We start from the raw sequence: 6,000 nt of genomic DNA, 5'->3' as shown, positions 1-6,000 counted from the left end.
AAGGGAGTAACCTTTATAGCTTAGTAAGACCATATGAAATTAATAAGCAATTTGTCAACTTGCTTCTCAAGGTAATACCACAATATTTGCGTTTTTGCTTGTGTGCAAGTCAAGTTGTTTTCTCGAGTTGTAGTCACTAAATTATTTATATATGGAATTAAGGAACTCTAAATTAAGATTTGCTAATTTTTCCAGAAACTAGATTCACATATATCTTTACCATAGAAATTTCAGAATTTTTGGTTTAGCCAATCTTACAGTTTATTCTTTAAAGTCACCCATATTTTGTTGTCCGACAGTTCCGATCCCTCTTCACTAAAAATTAATTATCTCCTCATACGGGATTCAAATGATGTTCTCTTTTGTTTATTTTGAAAATATACTCATTAAGGATTCTAAGCATATAAATTATAACCCATAATTATTTTTTTTTACAATTTTTAATGATTTCCCCAAATCGAAATAGGGGATTTCCAAATCATTCTGACTCTGTCTCACAACAATCCAAATATCTCATAATATGAACTTTTTCTTACACCTTTTCTTCTATATGAAACTAAACTCAATAAGCTTTAATTTCATATTTTATTCAGCCTCTAATTCGATTTTCACAATTTTTGGTTGATTTTCAAAGTCGAACTGCTGCTGCTGTCCAAAACTATTTCAATGCTAATTTTACCCTTTCATAATTATCTTTAAATAGGATTTTATGCCAATCAATTTCTCTTTCCATATTCATTAGGCTATAAGGTGAAGGGATAAACATACCATGTCCCAATTTAATTCGACCTAAAAGCCTCACACATAATCATCCATCAAAATTTACCACATAATTATACACAATAGGTATCGACCTAATATTTACTAGGTCGTCACAAAGTCATTCTCATAGGTATGAGTTACTCATTTACATTCTTACCGAAAGTCCAATATACATCGAGCTCATCACTCATGAAATTTTAGTACAACCTGTACCCTTTCAACATGATCATAAACATAGCTTACTCATTTTCATTCCTTACTAATCATACGACATAAATTAAGCATGCATTTCATGAATCTCATGTAAGTACTTGTACCACTCACAACATGGTCATAACCTCTCTTATTCTGACATAAACCATAAATTTCCCGTTGAACCATTTGGAATACTACAGGATATTCAATAAGCCTCAAGCATAGGGTAAGGTGCCAACACCATATCCTGGACATGGTCTTACACTGGCTCACACATCAAAGTCGATGCCATGTCCCAGGCATGGTCTTACACTGACCCTCGTATGTCGAGGCCGAAGCCATGTCCCTAACATGGTCTTACATTGGCTCTCATCTATCGGTGCCGATGCTATGTCCCAGACATGGTCTTACACTGGCACATATCAAGCCGATGCCATGTCCCAGACATGGCCTTACACTAGCTCTCATATCTCGAGGCCGATGCCATGTCCCAGACATGGTCTTACACTAGCTCTTATTTATCCCTAGCATCATGGCATTAGTTTCTGATCTATTCTTAGGGTTCAATCGGGAGTTTCCCGTATTAATCTCATCATACATTACTCATAGTCACATTTAAGCATTTTATGCAAAATCAATCATTAAATGCTTAATAACGATAAATTTGTAATATTTACACACATCTTACTTGTTTCAATGGAATATCATATTCCATCAAATTTCCAATGTATTCAATCATCACATAAATGTTATTAACATTTGGCATCACTTTCTCATACTTAATATCATCAACATGTAATTTGATAAACCGTAATTTATACATATTTTTATCCCATGCTTAGCACATTTATGGATGGTTTCCCCTTAGAATTGGTGAATTTGATGCTCCTAATCCTTTAATTTCATGTTTTATATTTAGGTGAGCATAAGAGAGTAAAAAGAGTGAGAAACGGGTCGAAAAAGGAGAAAATGGACCCACGTAGGAAATCAACACGGCCTGGACTTTTTCACACGGGCGTGTCACACGGCCGTGTCCCTTTGGTAGGATTGAAGCATGACTTACATAGGCATACTACATGCCCGTGCCTGTTCAACAGCCTTGACCACGGGCTGGAGTAATCGCACACGAGCGTGTCACGCGGGCGTGTCCCTACCTAGCCCAAGTATAACCCTATTCAGAAAAGGCCAATTTTGGGGGCTCTTAGGCATTCTAAAGCCTATTTAAACACCTGAGGAGGCACTTAGAACGGGGATGCAGAGTAGGAAGCAAGAAATTACTCAAGGAAAGCCGATTGATCCATCTCAGAAGCCAGATTCATCATCAAGGCTGAAGATCTCCCTTCAAGTTCCTTGAGGAGTTTTGGGTTTTCTTATGTTTTGTTATCTTATTGGTTTTGATATGTTTTCCTTCATAAGTATGAACTAAAACCCCTAAATACCTAAGGGGAATGAAACCTAAGATGGATCTTGTTATTATTATCTAAATTGTATGATAAATATTTGACTTGTTCTTAATTATGTGTTCTTAATTCTTGTCTTGATATTCCAGGATATTGATTCAAGTTAATGTTCTTATTTAAAGGAGGAATAGGCCCTGTCTAAGAGTAAATTTGTCATAATTAAGCAGAGTTGATTACGCGCTTAGAGATAGGGTGACAAGATTTTGTCGTTTAGGGTGAAACCTAATAAGGAAATCCATAAGTCGAGTTAATGCAATTCTAGGGTGTTAATTAGAAAGGGATTTCAATTATTCAACTTAGGGTTAGACGTTATTAGTCTCGAGAGAGATAATAATATAACTTAGGGATTTCTACGGATCAAGTCAAATGAATAAATTGTCTGATTCAGAGTCAAATAACAAGTGAAGTCTAGGTGGATTTTTCCTTAGGTATTGTCTCAATCAATCGAATTTTCCCAAAAGTATTTTCCCAAGTTTTCTTTCTGTGCATTCTTAGTTAGTAATTAGTTTAGATAACCAAACCTCTTAATTTTTAGGCTAGATAATAAAAAGGAAGTAAATACTAGTACTAGTAGTTCCTTTGGGTTCGACAATCCGATCCTGCTGAACTATACTACTGTTTGATAGGTACACTTGCCTTAATCGTGATAATAAGTTAGTCTCAAGAATGGTTCATTTATAAATTTTTAAAACCTGTTACGAATATCACACATCAAGTTTTTGGCGTCGTTGCCAGGGAACTAGAATATTAGGAACACTCGATTTTTATTACTTTAGCCATTTTACTTTTATTGCAATTTAGATTTTTATTTTTTTTCTAATTCTTCATTTATTTTCTTCTGACAAGTTTTTCTTGTTTATGACCAGAAGAAACCCATCAGGACCATTACTGTTTGATAGTGAGCTTGATCGCACAGTTCGCAGAAACCAAAGAGAAATAAGGCGAAGCTTACGATACACAGAGGAAGAGCAAGAGGATGATACTTCAACCACAACCGAGGAGATGGCTGAAAACCAAGAAAATCTGCTACATTCTGTGATTGCTATTAATCAGAATCCTGCTCCGCGTACTATGTATAATTATGCTAAACCTTCTTTAACAGAAACTGAATCGAGCATAGTTAGACCTCCTGTAGCTGTAAATACTTTTGAACTGAAACCTAACACAATTCAAATGATACAGTAATTTGTTCAGTTTGATGGTTTGCAGGACGAGGATTCCAACGCTCACATGGCAAATTTCTTAGAATTTTGCGAAACTTTTAAAATCAATGACATTTCTGATGACGCCATTTACCTTCGGTTGTTTCCCTTTCCATTGAGGAATAAGGGTAAACAGTGGTTGAACTCCTTGCCACGAGGATCAATCACTACTTGGGAACAAATGACCAAAAAGTTTTTATTAAAACATTTTTCGCCAGCTAAAACAGCCAAATTACATAATTTTGTGCAGATGGATTTAGAAACACTCTACGATGCATGGGAGAGATACAAGGACCTCTTGAGAATATGCCCTCACCATGGGTTACCACTCTGGTTACAAGTTCAAACCTTTTGTAATGGCCTGAATCCTTCGACTCGACAAATGGTTGACGCAGCTGCTGGAGGAACCATCAATAATAAAACACCTGAAGATGCTTATGAAATTATAGAGGAGATGTCACTGAATAACTATCAATGGCAAGTCATGAGGACAAATCCAACGAAAACAGTCGGCGTTTATAATTGATCGCGTGATTCGTAACAAGTAATAAATATTTATAATGAAGATCAAACCTAGACTAACTATTATCACAACGAAAAGGCAAGCGCACCTATCGAACAATAGTATAGTAATGGCAAGATCGGGATATCGTACCCAAGGGAACCAAAAGTACTAGTAATAGCTATCTTTTTATTATTTAACCTAGAAATAAAGATGGGTTGTTTATTAAACTAATTAACTGATTAAACTAAAGCAAAGAGAAATTTGGAAAAAGACTTAAAGAAAAGTAATTGGTAAAGACGACACCCAAGGAGGAATCCACCTAGATTTCACTTGTTATCTGACTCTGAACCAGACGATTTATTCACTTGACTTGATCCGTAAGACTCCCTAATATATATTATTATCTCTTTCGAGACTAATAACTTCTAACCCTTAGTTGAATTAATCAAAATCTCTTTCTTAATTAAAATCCCTAGGGAAGCAGTAAATCGATCTATGGATTCCCATATTAGGTTTCACCCTAATGCGGTAAAATCTCGTAACCCTATTTCTAGGCGTTTGATCAACTCAGCTTAATTATGCCAAATCTACTCTTAGACAGGGACTTTTGCTTCTCTGTATAAGCCCATCAAATCATGAATTAATACCCGAAATATTAACTAAAGCATTAAGAACACATAATTAAGAACAAATCAGGTATTTATCATACAGTTCAGATAATAATAACAAGATCCATCATAGGTTTCAACCCCCTTAGGTGTCAAGGGGTTTAGTTCATAATAAAATAAGAGTACATCTCAAAATTATGAAAATAACAAAACATAAAGAAAACTCTAAAACCCTTGAAAGAATTCTGAGAGAGATCTTCAGTCTTGGAGTAGCTTCGGCTTTTGAGATGGATTGTCTGGCTTCCTTCAAGTAATTTCCGGTGTGTGGTTCTGTACTCCAGAAAAGTTCTGGAGGAGGGTGGCCCCTTCTAAGTCATACTTGGGGTGTTTATATAGGCTTTGGATCGGCTTTCTTCCTCCCTAAGTATCTTTTTTCGTGTAAAATACAACTCCTTGTAAAAGGGACACGCCCGTGTGACGTATTTTCCAGGCTGTGTTTGATCCGTTAAATTGCACACAACCGTGTGGGTCAATGGCCAGGCCGTGTGAATCATGAAATCCTTGGTCGACACCCTCGAAAGAAACAGGCATGTGAACAGCCCGTGTGGCAAGACTTAGGCCGTGTCATCTTCTCGACTTGGTCCGTTTTGTCCCTTTTTGGCTCCTTTTGACTCTTGGTGCTCTCCTGAGTACAAAACATGAGATAACCGGATTAAGAGCACCAAAATCCACAAATCTAGTAATAAACATCCATAAATATGCTAAGAATTTGGGGTAAAAACATGTATAATTTGGCGTTTATCAAATACCCCTACACTTAAGCATTTGCTTGTCCTCAAGCAAAACTCTCATTTACTTATATAATTCATTCCTTTCAATCATAGAATCATTACTGATAATGTTACAAACTATTCTACGGAAAATTATACAGTGAGAATTTAATTATAGGGGCATTAAAAGCCTCAAAAAATCTAAATCGAACATTTTGATAATAAAATTATAGGTAATCTCCTGCCTCTAAGTAATTAACTTTAGTCCTAAATATACAAGAGATGACATCCTTACTAAAGATTCACTCAAATCACTCAAAGTGTTTAAGGTTCAAGATTAAGCACTCGATTGTCTAACATGAGAAGTTATTACTATAGGCTTGCATGAAAATCAAATCTCCACCACTTGTAAATGATATGATACACAAATCAAAAGGTCTTTGTATGGTTGTAACGGGGTTTAGGTTACGGGTATGGATACAAGCTGAAGAGACAAAG

At 35.9% G+C, this 6,000-nt stretch overlaps 1 non-coding gene across 1 annotated transcript; it reads right to left on the bottom strand.

Annotated features, from left to right (window-relative positions):
* Nucleotides 1-3,835: 3,835 nt before the first annotated feature.
* Nucleotides 3,836-3,943, bottom strand: LOC128291915 (small nucleolar RNA R71). The gene has a single exon (XR_008281899.1). It is a non-coding gene; the product is annotated as a small nucleolar RNA R71 (small nucleolar RNA).
* Nucleotides 3,944-6,000: the final 2,057 nt, after the last annotated feature.

This window comes from Gossypium arboreum, chromosome 4, assembly GCF_025698485.1.
Source record: "Gossypium arboreum isolate Shixiya-1 chromosome 4, ASM2569848v2, whole genome shotgun sequence".
NCBI lineage: Eukaryota > Viridiplantae > Streptophyta > Magnoliopsida > Malvales > Malvaceae > Gossypium > Gossypium arboreum.
The sequence above is the reverse complement of the archived record's forward strand: the minus strand, read 5'-3'. Positions and strand labels throughout refer to the sequence as shown.